Source organism: Lepidochelys kempii, chromosome 24 (assembly GCF_965140285.1).
Source record: "Lepidochelys kempii isolate rLepKem1 chromosome 24, rLepKem1.hap1, whole genome shotgun sequence".
NCBI lineage: Eukaryota > Metazoa > Chordata > Testudines > Cheloniidae > Lepidochelys > Lepidochelys kempii.
The window spans coordinates 4,460,581-4,474,131 of NC_136403.1; the positions used below are offsets into that span (position 1 = coordinate 4,460,581).

Below are 13,551 nucleotides of genomic sequence, written 5' to 3' on the forward strand. Positions count from 1 at the left end.
TCTCCCAACTCTAAGTCTCAGCACCATATCCCTTGTTTTAGAGCTTGTGTTTGTTTCCAGTCACTACAAGCATGGGTGTTAAGGGAAGAATGTTGCCATATTGGATATATAGGCAAGGCCCTGCATATGGAGCTGCCTGAAATCCATCAGCTTCTGTTCATATGGCAACTTCATGTGTCTTTGCAGCCACTACCCTTTGAATTCTGCATGGTTACTCACCATAACCGGTGTTGTGTCTGTCTAGATAGCTCAAGCACTTATCCCCATCACATCTGAGCACCACATGAGCTGGAGTGTATTTATCCGTGTGAGGTAGGGCAGTACCACAGTCCCCATGGGCCAGATGGAAAACTGAGGTTCAGTGACTTGGCCAAGATCACACACTCTGTATCAGAGCCAGGAGTTGAACTTAGCTCTCCAAAGTCTTAGGCTAGTACCCGACCCCCTGCACCAGCCTGCTGCTCCTAGGGCTACCAGCTGCTCCCTAGGTAAACTATAAATCCCCCAGCCTCCCTCCCAACTTCCCCAGGGTTCATCTGAAACTTGGTCCAGTCTTGCCCTGAAAGTTCACAAATCTTAGCCAACAGGTGGGAATGAGTCTAAGCCACAATCCTGAATCCAGACCCCAGATCTGGAGCTGAACTCCATGCACCTAAATGTTAATTTACACTGAGGCCCCTTTAGACCACTCAGGCAGCATAAAAGGGTCTTACACCCCAGTCCTGTTTGTCTTATCCCAGTCTCGTAAGACCCAAATCCACAAAGGCATTCAGGCTTATAACTTCCATTGAAATCACTGTTGTTGGCAGTATAGTTTTAGCCATGCCGGTCCCAGGATATTAGAAAGACAAGGTGGGGGAGGTAATATATTTTATTGGACCAGCTTCTGTCAGGGAAAGAGACAAGCTTTCGAGCATACACACATAGGTCCCTTCCTTATTTAAGCAGCTGTACATCACTGTAGGATGCTGTTATACCAGGCTGCCTGACAGGTTCCACCCCTTAGCTGGATGAGGCAATTTCAGCAGTGGGCAAAGTGATTCCTATATAGACACACACTTTGGGATCCTTTGGAACGACAGGTGTTGTACTCATCAAGATCCACAGAACTTTGTTGAGCACCATGGGATAATAGCAGAATAAAGCCCCCCCCCCCTCGTGTTCATTCTCAAACCAACCTGCATGTCAGGATTCAAGCTACCATGAAGCATTATGCAACCAGCGCTATTGCTGGTACCATCGGACTTCAGGGGAGCCAGGGGGTTCTGAACACAGGACCTCCAGGGGATCAGGGAGGATTCCTCGTTCCAAATAAAACGTGTCACAGATACGTCCAGGAGCCCTGTTGCTAAGATGATAGTATATTGCGGTAGCATGGCCCAGTGGTTAGGGCCCTAGACATGGGCTCTCTCCTGTGCTTGGCGACTGACCTGAGATGCAACCTTGGGGGAAGTCACTGTGTGCCTCTGTTTTCCCCTTTGCCTGTCACTCTGCTTTAGAATGAGCACTCTTGGGGGCAGGTACTGAGAGGAAGGACGGGGCAGTAGTTAGGGAATTAGCCTTGGACTTGGGAGGTCAGCATTCGAGGCCCAGCCCTGCTGCAGGTCTCTTGTGTGACTTTTTGGCAATGGTTCAGCTCTTTAAAGGTATTTAGGTGCCTAACTCCCATTGGTTGATTTCAGTGGGTCAGGCACCTAAATCCCTTTGACAATCTGGGCCTTAGCTTCTCCGTGCCTCTATTTTTCCACCTGTACAATGAGGCTGACAGAACTGCCCTACCTCCCAGGGAGTTGTAAGGATAAATATGCTAAGGGGACCCAAGTGCTATGGAGGCCATAGAAGTAACTAAGACAGGTAGCCTGTCACTTGTTATGGGGAGGCCCACACCTCAGTGGAGGCCTCTAAGAACCAGCTTAATGCAAAACTAATATTTCGTCTGCCTGATCGGATCAGGTTAGTTTCATTTGATCTTTGGAAAACTCCTCTAATCACCTTGTAATTGCCACATCGTTTTAAATGAAGACGCCACAAACATTTTCAGCAATCCACGTTTTATTTTTGGCAATTTTTTTAAGTAGAAGAAAGGCAGTTGTAAAAAAAAAACCACAACCCACATTCTGAACAAGACAGAGGCTGAGAAAACATGAACAGGGTCCCCACGCTTTCCGCTGAAGTGCCTTCATTTCATTATCATTAAATTTGCCTAGTAATTAGATTTCCGTGCATGAATATTTAAAAAAAAAATGTAACAGACAGGCTGTCAAAAAAAGCACGACGGCATCAATTTGATAATTTTTCAGACAGACATTCAGAAGCAATTAACGCAGATTTCCAGGTTTTTAGGAGTTTGCTGCTCTTTATTTCTTTGATGATCAAATTCTTTCTTTCCGGCTTGCATCCTTCACCTGCAAATCAGAAAGAGACAAAAACACTCTAAATATCAACACTTCAATTTTTTTTAAATTGCTTTACCAATAGATTAAAGGGATATCAAGATCATTTTTTCCTTTATCCATCCATGCCGCGGGGCTTGCTTAACATGCTAAAAGCACTGTGGTCTTCCCCTGCCTCACATCCTTGCTAAACCAAGGCAGGCATGAGGTTGGGTCATATATTAGACCTCCCCTCTCCTGCAGGACCAGATTAAATTAAGGTTGCATGAAGCTTCTGTCTTGATCTTCAGGCATTTCTGCTGAAAACAGTGATTTTGATCACTATTTGCATAATTGTACAGTTACGTATTCACTGGCTCTCTAATTATACAATCTGTGTTCGACACCACTCCAGACAGGGAAGAGGCATGCCATGGGCATACTAAACTCTATGTACCTACCTCTGGACTCCAGCCTGGAGTCTAATATCCCCCAAGCCTGGATATTAGGGCACACACCGGAGTGGTTGGTTTGCCCTGTGCCATTCCCACAGTGCTTTTCCATGCTACTGGATGAAACCATCCACTAAATCCCCATTGTGCTGTGGAGTCACATTGTTTGACAATCCCTGCCCTGAAAAGCTAAATAGACAAGGGGTGGGAAAATTATTATCCCTGTTTTACAGCTGGGAAACTGAGGCACAGAAAGAATTAGTGACTTGCCCAAGATCACACAAGGAGTGGCAGGGGGCAGGAATGCAACCCAGATCACAAGAGTCCCAACCCAGTGCTTTAACCATACGATCACCCATCCTATCAGGGTCCAAAGGCCACTGGAGTCATATAAACATGGCCTCAGCTGGCCAAATCATATTGGCCTTCCATACCAGCCTATGCACGGCTGGCTTGAAGGTCCTCTCCACAGTTCATAGGGACAGTGAAAGAACTGTTTAGCCAGCGGGTCCCTCACACAGCCACTGAAGTACCGTGAATTTCACCTGGGCACATAGGACCACTGCAGCTGCAAGGACAGCACTATGGGAACAGACACAGAAAGCTTAGCTCTGGTGAAGTCACTGGGAGCGACTCCAATTGCCACCAGCTGAGGATATGGCATGTGCTCACTTTGCCCACGGTCAGCATCCGGCCACAGAGACCTGGTGCTCTCTCGCTGATCATTCCCACCAGAGCCGGGCTTCGGGTGAAGAATTTATTCCCTGCATTTCACTCTTTTTTCTATCTGCAATTTTCTCGGAAGTTTTCACCCAAGAATTTCCTGCAAATAACTCATGCTTTGGAGAGGTTCATTGTAACAGCTTGATAGTCCAGCTGTTTTGATTGGATGCAGAGGTCACATGTGGTGGTTCCAGTCCAATTGGAAGCAGGTGTCTGCCGCCCAAACAGAAAATTTGCTTTCTATGAATATGAATAAATAATGACTTTTATGAATATTAAGAGTAAATAATATATTGGCTTAAAATTCACTGTTTCCACTTACTATTGTTTTCTAATACAGTAGCACTGGGGCACCATTGTGCTGGGCACCAGGCAGATACATAGTGAGAGACAGTCCTGTCCCAAAGAGCTTACAATCCAAATAGAGCCAGACAAAGAGCGAGAGGGGAAACTGAGGCACAGAGCGGCGGAGTAACTTCCTCAAGACCACACAGCAGGCAAGAGGCAGAAACAGAACCCAGGTCTCCTAGTTGCCGCATTGTCCACGGGCCCATGCTGCTTCACAAACACTCTTCCTAAGAAACTGACTGCACAGGAGGGTCCGAGGAGCTGCGAGTTCAGTTCCCAGCTCCATCTGAGTCACTTTGTGACCTTGGACAAGTTACTGAATGTCTCTGGGCCTCTGTAAAATGGGGGAATAATCCTTTGACTAACTAGTTTGTAAATGCATTGAGCAGAGACCATCTCCGTTTCCTTTGGGCACATACAGCTCTCAGAAGAGCCGGGCAGAAAATCTTCAATGGGCCTTGTTTTCCATTGGACAATGCAGTTCTGTCGCAATCCCAATGCTTGGCAAAACAGCAGCAAATCCATTGAAATTTCATTGAGGTTGGGGAAAAAAAGAAGAGGGGAAATAGTTCAGGCAACACTGAACAGGAAACATTTTGATTTTTCCCTTTCAAAACGACTTTTGGTTTAGCCTTTTAAAAAAATAATAATTTTGTATTATAGTCTAATCATTAGATCCTGCGCAATCTGTTCATGTCAAAATAGAAATGAATCATTTTGATTGACCTGAAGTGATTTTATTTTCCCCCAGAATTTCCATTTTGTGAAGAATTTTGAAATTTTGTAGATTTTGTTCCTAATCGGAATCTCAAAAGCTTCCATGAAAAGCAATTTCCATTCTCTGCACAATGGGGACCTGATTTTTGGTTGCTTCTGTAGCACCAATGATAAATAACTGTTATCAGAACCTACATTTAAAGCCTTATCTACTTGATGATTTAGTTGGTGTTGATCCTGCTTTGAGCAGGGGGTTGGACTAGATGACCTCCTGAGGTCTCTTCCAACCCTAATCTTCTATGATTCTATGACAAGAGCCCTGTAAACAAATTCTTCCCACATCAGTCCTTTTGTTGTGTCTTATGGCTTACGCAATTGACGGCCACATGTTTTACAGACAAGAGTTCAAATTCTGATCTCTGCTACTCTGGGGCAAATACGGATTAAATTCACTGACATTAACAGGGGTATGCTAGATTTACACTGACAGGAAAATTTAGCCTGTGGGGCCCACACTAGCACGTAGGACAGTGCAGAGCTGTGGACAGGTCATATAGCACATGCATTAGAAATGATCGTACAGAGGGCGTACAGTTGGGAGAATGCAAGCATTTTGACCTGGGCAATGCGGATTTTTTATTATTATTATTTTGGGGTCTTTTTTAAAAAGTTACACAAAGCAAAATAGAAAATCCTAGACTTCAGCCCAGGTCATGCCTCCCTGAAATCTCCTTTGCGAGGGCTTTAGCAGAAGGAGCAGGGGGTGGAAGCAGCTGGTACGAGTTAGTTGAGTACCCAAATCAAAAGCATGTGAGCAGATTAAAAAAAATATATATCAATCCTCCATCTGATGCAGAGGAAATCCCACTAATTATAAAGAAGGGGTTTATTTCCTGGAGTCGCTCTGTTTGAAGTCATCGCAACTAGTAATTCTTAATTATTTTACTTTATGGAATATGGAACATCGACCCCCAAGTCCTCTGGTGTAATGCTAGGGCTGGGCTTTGCAGGTGTGGTTGTGATGCATGGCATGTACCTGTTTATTCAAATAAATGGCTTACCTGCTCTCCCATGAAACAGCAGGGCGGTATTTCAGCCTGCTTTAAAAAGGGGGTTGTAACAAAAAGGAATCATTTGCCCGGGCAAGCTTCCCGATGACTGCTTGGTACGTGTGTATTCGCTGGGGGTCCCTCTTTGATTTAGCCACGGTCAGGACTCATTTTTTTTGAAACGGGATCATAGAATATCAGGGTTGGAAGGGACCCCAGAAGGTCATCTAGTCCAACCCCCTGCTCGAAGCAGGACCAATTCCCAGTTAAATCATCCCAGCCAGGGCTTTGTCAAGCCTGACCTTAAAAACCTCTAAGGAAGGAGATTCTACCACCTCCCTAGGTAACGCATTCCAGTGTTTCACCACCCTCTTAGTGAAAAAGTTTTTCCTAATATCCAATCTAAACCTCCCCCACTGCAACTTGAGACCATTACTCCTCGTTCTGTCATCTGTTACCATTGAGAACAGTCTAGAGCCATCCTCTTTGGAACCCCCTTTCAGGGATGTTGCAAATAGAAACGGATCCCAGTAAAAGACACTAACCCGAAGCATAGAAAAAGGCCAGGCCCTTAAAAGGAAGGGTAGCCTTGTTGTTAAACTGCTGGCCTGGGCTTTGGGGGTCAGGGGTCAATCTCTCACCTCCCTACACATTTCCTGGGGAAGCCCCTAAGGCCCAAACCCACAAAGGGACTTGGGTGTTGCCATGCTGAAAATCACAGCCTCTAACTTTGAGACGTCTTGCCACCCAGTGGAATCCACAAGCCCTGAGCTCGGGGCCCAGGCTCCCTAGGGAGTGAGGGGAGCTTCAGAAGGGGAGCCCCAAAATCCAGCATGTTACACCGGGCTCTGCCTAAGCTAGCCAAGGGGAGCAGCTGAAGAGAGGGATGTGACCCAAGCCCTGCTCCTCTCAGGGAGTTTGTCATCGAGCTCTGCTATATAGCAACTCCATGGTGCACCCACATCTGGAATACTGCGTGCAGATGTGGTCGCCCCATCTCAAAAAAGATGCATTGGATTTGGAAAAGGTTCAGAAAAGGGCAACAAATATGATGAGGGGTATGGAATGGCTTCCATCCGAGGAGAGATTAATAACACAGGGACTTTTCAGCTTGGAAAAGAGAGGGCCAAGGAGGGATATGATAGAGGTCTATGAAATCATGACTGGTTGTGGAGAAAGTAAATAAGGAGGTATCATTTACTTCTTCTCCTGACACACGAACTAGGGGCAACCCAATGAAATGAATAGGCAGCAGGTTTAAAACAAACAAAAGGAAGTATTTCTTCACGCAACACACAGTCAACCTGTGGAACTCTTTGCCAGAGGATGTTGTGAAGGCCAAGAGCATAACAGGGTTCAAAAAAGAACTCAGTAAGTTCATGGAGGATACGTCTATCAATGGCTATTAGCCAGGATGGGCAGGGATGGTGTCCCTAGCCTCTGTTTGCCAGAAGCGGGAAGACAGGATACTGGGCTAGATGGATTGACCCAGTGTGCCAGTTCTTATGTTTCTAACCCTCTTTTGAAGTCAGCCATCTAAGTCCTTTCATAGATCTAGGCCTCAGGACTAGATTTTCAAAGGCATTTAGGAGCTGGATGACACATTGATATTGATAGGCATTAGGCACCTAATTTGCATAAGAGCTTTCAAAATTGCATCTGCATGGTTAAGTGGCAAAATACTTTGAAAATCTGCCCCCTCCCCCTCCCCCTCGGGTCTCCCTACGCTTCCCTCCACAGTCTACAAAAAACGGAAACGAGCCCTTCCTTCCCATGCTACCAATTTAGGCCCCGATCCAGCAAAGACCTGCACCTGGTACTGAACATTACTCATGTGATTTCAATGGGACTATTCACAGTGAAGACAGTTAACCACATGTGCAAGTCTCTCCAGGATCAGGGCCTTAGATTATAAGGATAACAGGCCACTGACACTCTGCATTTGTGTATGTGTGCTTGGACCAAGACTAACACAATAAAGCCCTGATCTGGGTTAGGGCCTCAGTTTGCCATCTTAATTATAAAAGAAGAGTGGATGCTGGGTCTTCATTTTTGGATGCATAGCACCAACTCCAAGCATTCAGCTATTATGAGCCAGGTCCCAAGAAATCCTGAGACTGGTTTTCAAATCATGAGATTTTAAAGAATAAAAAAAGGAAGGTTCTTTTTACTTGCTGTCCGGTGCTGAAGCCTTCAGGGGTCGCATCTTCTTTGCAACCACAAGGGCTAGAAACTTACTTTTAAAAAACAAACAACTACCAGAAGCTGAGATTTTTCACCTAATCATCTGGTTCCAGGAGCTGGGACTTTAAGAAAAGCACAGGGATCATAAAAGTTGGAAACACTGCTACACAGTGTCTTGGCTCATGGAGAAGTGGGTTATACAGGGCAACATCAGCATTTTATCTAGTTTGCTCCTCTGGGTTTTCTTTGCTGCCACTAGGAGTTCTCCCTTGAGCAAATAACCCATTGCTACTTCAAAAATAAAGGGGAGATTTGAAGCTACGTGCTGCTGCTTGAAATTCTGCACATGCCACGAAGCTTAAGGATTGTCCTACGAATGGCTCTTTCAAGTCATGAGGCATTTCAGTCAGAAAACAAAACAAAAAGAAAAAAGTATCCTTCCAAAGAAACACACTGGGGGAAAATTGATCGTCCGTAAACCAAAGGCTGGATTCATTCAGAAAAAACAAATGAACTCTTCCCTCAGACCAACTGTGGAATTGTAGGGCTGGATTTTTTTTAAAGGAGTCCCAGGTTTTGCAAGAACAATGAATTGTGCAGGCCTCAGTCAATCACAGGTGCAGTTCCAAGCATCTAGCTACCTGAATGGTCAGTACAATCAGGTATTCGAGACATTAAAGAGGTGAGCTGGCATTTGGCAGCTCTGGGTTCAGATCCTGCTCTGCCACAGGCTGCTTGCGATTTCCCCGGGTCTCACTTCTCCCCATCTACAAAAACAAGGACGATGATAATATTTCCTTTCTTTCTGTCTTGACTACTTAGACTACAAGCTCTTTAAGGCAGGAGCTGTCTTTTAATATGTGTATGTACAGCACCTCGCACAATAGGCCCCAACCTGATTTGGACATCTAGGCACTGCCGTAATAATAATTTAGAGGTCTAAAAGCCATCAGTTGCACCCACAACTGATTATAGGCACAAAGTTGGAGGCCAGTTTAAAGAATCAAGAACTATCTAATTTTGCTTAATTGTTATTTTAGTCTTTCATACAAGGTACAAAATCCAGTGCCGGTAATTACATTCCATCTCCCTAAACGCTTCCAGCAGTTGCAACTAATCATACTTTTCTGTGTCACTTCCTATTATGATGCACTGTTAAGCACCTAAGAGGTTCCACCCCAGAAACAAAAGCATTTCAGAGGCAGGTGAACTGTTTGCTCTGTAAAAAGCAAAGGAGGACTTGTGGCACCTTAGAGACTAACCAATTTATTTGAGCATAAGTGAGCTGCAGCTCACAAAAGCTTATGCTCAAATAAATTGGTTAGTCTCTAAGGTGCCACAAGTACTCCTTTGCTTTTTGCGAATGCAGACTAACAGGGCTGTTACTCTGAAACCTGTTTCCTTTCTGTTTCAAAAAACTCTTACAAAGGGGAGGCCTGAGGCTAATTTAGTGATCCTGATTCTCTAATTGCCCTGCTCTTTAAGCAGTCATTTACCCCAGTGCAAGATAGGTGTACACTCCCATAGCATTTTACAGTCAGTTTACATGCCCTTTGCAGAGGTGTAAATGACTTAAGGGGAAGTGGAACAGAATCAGGCTAAGTGTTTGTAAAGTTCTTATAAATTCCATTTTCAACAGAATTTAGGCCTAGCTTCTGCTCAGATTTTTGTCCCAGCATAACTATATCAGGTAAGAATGATTTTTTTTTTAAATCGATATACCAGTATTCCCCTTCCCCTATAGGAATAGCCGTATTGGTTTAAGCATTTGTACACCTATATAGCTGCAGCCACACTATGTGGGGGTTGCATTGCTTTCACTGTACTGGAATGGTTAAAGTGACAACTTGTGCATATAAACAAAGTCTAAGTCATTTAACAATTAAGGTTAAAATTGTCAAAAGTCCCATACAAGGGAAAGAGGTTCTACGGAGAGGTAAACTGAGGCATGGAAAGGGGAAAGTGACTTGCCTGAAGTCACACAGCAGGTCAATGGCCGAGCTGGGGAAAAGCTCTTAAGAGTGACACGGTGGGTGGAGGTCATCTCTTTTATTCAACCAGCCTCTCTCAGTGAAAGCGACAAGCTTTCGAGTTACTTCAGTTCCTGTAAGCCCTGAACACACAGAACTCTCAGCGCTGTCCATGGGCGTTCAGCCTGCAGATGGTTTGAAGTACTGGGCCTTGGTACTCTGTATCAGTGTATAGCCCCCCCCCTCCCCATCCATCCCCACTGGCGAGTTTGGCAGGGCTTAATTTGTCATGAAAGAGGTGCTGGGGGTTCAAGCAATTTTCTTTACCTTCATAAGAAATCAGCAAGCCTTAGAGGTGCCAGGGCTCAGCCCTGGCACAAATTAAGCAGTCGCGTTTGGGCTGACTAAGCACATGCTAATGCTTCCCCTACATTCCTCCTCTCAAAGCGATTTGCAACAGTTTCAATGTGCAGCTGTGCCCATCATCTGCCCTAACTGCCAGGTGACATGTTCAGAGTGGGTTAAAGAAGGAACAGCACAGAGGAACACAGTGCCCCTCGCACGGAAGCCACGCTGCTGGCACAGATTTGCTCACGGCATGTTAAGTCACACTCAGCGGACATCAGCACAACCCAACGTGACACGCAGGGCCACGAGACGGAATGCTAAGGGGCTGCATTGGAAGTGGGCCGGCTCTGCGCAGTGTAGATCCAGAGAAGATACCCCCCTTCCAGAACGGCCTGAAAATGGTCAGCACGTTCTCAGAAGCAAGCCGAAACGGGCTGATCTCAAAAAGTTACTGCGGACCAGGTCACTTGGTGGTGTAAACAGGTGTAACTACGATTATGTCAGCACAGCACCGGACATTTACAGCAGCTGTGACTCTGGCTAGTAGTTTAGACGGGCAATGAGGTCTAGCAGACAGACTTACAGGAGTGGAAGGCAGGTTTTATCCCAGGATCCGCCATGAGTCTTGAGCAAGTGTAGTCCCCTCTCTGTCCCTCAGTTTCCCCATCTGTAAAATTAGGGTAATAGTGACGTATCTCAGAGGATGGTTGTACAGTTTTATTACTTTGTGGGCATGAAACACTTCTCATTTACATTAGATTTATACTGGCAGCTATGGAGTTAGTCCTAATTTACATTGGTGTGAATGAAATCAGAATCCAGCACTATAAATATAAAAATTACTAAGTAGTAAGGAGCCTGACTCCCATCTCACACCAGTGTAAATCCAGAGCGGCTCCATTTAAGTCAATTCCTTTACACTGATATGAAACCAGTTTAAGTGAGAGGAGAATCAAACCCTGATATTTGGAAACCAGACTGAAAAAATCTCACTAGGAGAGGTTTCTCTCTAGATTTCAAGCACTTAAATTTCCAAAAGAACTGCAGAGTCACTCCAGTTAGCAGGTCAAGGTAAAGACTACGGGGATGCAAAGGATTCATCTTGACTTGCTGACTCATATAAAAGCTACAAACGGCCTTATCTTCATTGGGATTTTACCTGATGTCAGTCACCGTGCATCAGCCTGGGGGCCTGATTCACTGTTGTCCTGTGCCTTGCACGCTTCATTTGCACCAGTGCAAAGTGAGCGCAATAAGCTATTGAAGGAGAATGGGCAACATTCCACACCCACTTTGCTTTGGGGTAGATGACAGCACAAGGTCTAGGGCAATGTAATGAATTGCACTCGGCATTTTAAGTCAAAGGGACATTTTCAAGCAAGGGTCATTAGGGCCACTCAAATTTTTCAGCTCTCTGCTGAAATCAATTTGCCCTTCCCTCGAGTGAGCACACTGCTCTGGTTCAAAGCCCCTTTGCACCTCGCCCTGTGCTGTTTGCGAACAAGCTCCAGCCAAGTCCAGGCCACGTCACTCCACCCAGTTTGGCTCAGGGAGCTATCCATAGTGGGTTGGCGTCCAGAGTAGTAATATAAACGAGTTAAAAAAAAATTTAATCCATCCTCCATTAACTTCTCTCTCAATAGCTATTAGCCAAAATGGTCAGGTATGCAACCCCATGCTCTGTTTTTCCTTAAACCTGGGACTGCCAGAAGCATATAGTACCGGCCACAGTCAGAGACAGGATACTGGGCTAGATGGACCGTTGGTCTGATGCAACATGACTGATCTTATGTCCTTATGAAGGATGCACTTTTGGGTCAGACACTCCTTTAGGACCTTGGAGAACCGGGTTCCAATTCCCAGAGCTAGCCCAAGTTTCCCTTAATTGTCTTTGGCAAGTCATCTAGTGGGTTGGTACTCTAGGGCTTTGATGGGGCAGGAGCTGGAGAAGAAAAATCCTCTGAGGTCTTTCGCTGAAGCTGATAAGCAGAATATGGGCCATCCTCCTTCTAATGGGCCAGCAGCTTTTCTCTGTGTGGGGGGCGTTTGGGAGGGGGAGGCTAACAGCTTGTTGATTATACAACAATCCAAGATGGACCCGAAACAAAACACCCATCTCCAACCACCACTGGAATCTAGAAGAGGTTCAAAACTGCACCAAAGTCGAGTCCCTCTAATACCACTTTGCCTTTTCTCTAGCACCTGCCGAGCCAAGGATGGTTTCACACGAATAAATTCATCCACTGTGAGGTAAATCTCCCCATTTTGCAGATGGGGAAAACTGACCCAGGGAGAAAGAAAATTATTTATATGCAAAAGGCCTTTTGTAACAGGGCACATTTTGTAATGCAATCCACCTCAAATCACCTACAGCATAGCTGGGAGGAGAACTAGCTCTCCTGACTCCTGGTCAGTTATCTTAAGCACGATCTCTAATTAGGTTGGCAGATCTGGTTAGATCCCAGCTAAAAGGCAGAGGGGTGTGGGAAAGTCTGAGAACCACTGCACTAGACTAGACCCTCCTACTGCTCAAGATGGGTCAATTGATCTCACTATAAATTCACACTAAAATATATTTTTTTAATTATACTGAAAATTAAAACTATTCCCAGGGTCTTTGTCTTCCCAAAATGTAACAGTGATCTGGAATGGGGATCTGTGACATTAGAGATCCATAGATCCAGATCCTCAAAGGTATTTAGGTGCTTCACTCCCCTTGGGGAGTGCCGAGAAAGAAAAAAAACAAAACAAAACACAAAAAACCACCCCAAGATCCTTGCCTATCTGACAGGGAGGAAAATTTCTTCCCAACCCCAAATCTGGTGGTTAGTTAGACCCTGAGCATGTGAACAAGACATCAGCCAAGCATCAAGAAAGGATGGAACCATCAGCAAGAGAGCACCTAACAATGACAAAAATATCAAAGGACAAGCGAAATATTCAGGGCTGTCTATTGTGCAGGTCATTCTAGGGTAACAATTGACAGCCATTTTGCAATGAGCCCACATCAGCCAAAACAAATCCAGAGTCAGCACCAGACAGCATGATTCTTCCCCACAGTCCCTGACTGAGGCAGGACACCCTGATTGGGGGCAGCATTTCAGCATGGGTGTAAATCCCAAGGACATCTATGAGACTTAAGCACATGCAAAAAGTTAAGCAGGTGCTTAAGCGCTCTCCTGATTTGAGCCTGAAGCAAGGGCTGAGACTGGATTGGGGGCAATTTAGTAGTGGTGGGGTAGAAGGAAATTGGTTAAGATCCCATCTCAGCCACTGTGGGGAGCGGAAGGCAGGAAGTTTACAGGAGTGCCCCCCCTTTTTTTTTGTCCAGATGAAGAGGTGAAAAAAGGGCAAGGGGAAGAGAAATGCAGAAGATCAGGTCCCTGCT

The 13,551-nt window shown here is 45.3% G+C and overlaps 1 long non-coding RNA gene across 1 annotated transcript in view; it reads right to left on the bottom strand.

Moving 5' to 3' along the window:
• Positions 1-2,034: 2,034 nt before the first annotated feature.
• LOC140902677 (uncharacterized) overlaps positions 2,035-13,551 on the bottom strand; it is a 49,578-nt gene continuing 38,061 nt past the window's right edge. The window contains exons 4-5 of the long non-coding RNA XR_012156103.2: positions 10,747-10,830; positions 2,035-2,405 (exon numbers count right to left, since the gene is read on the bottom strand). This is a non-coding gene — a long non-coding RNA (uncharacterized LOC140902677). The remainder of the gene's footprint in view (positions 2,406-10,746; positions 10,831-13,551) is intronic.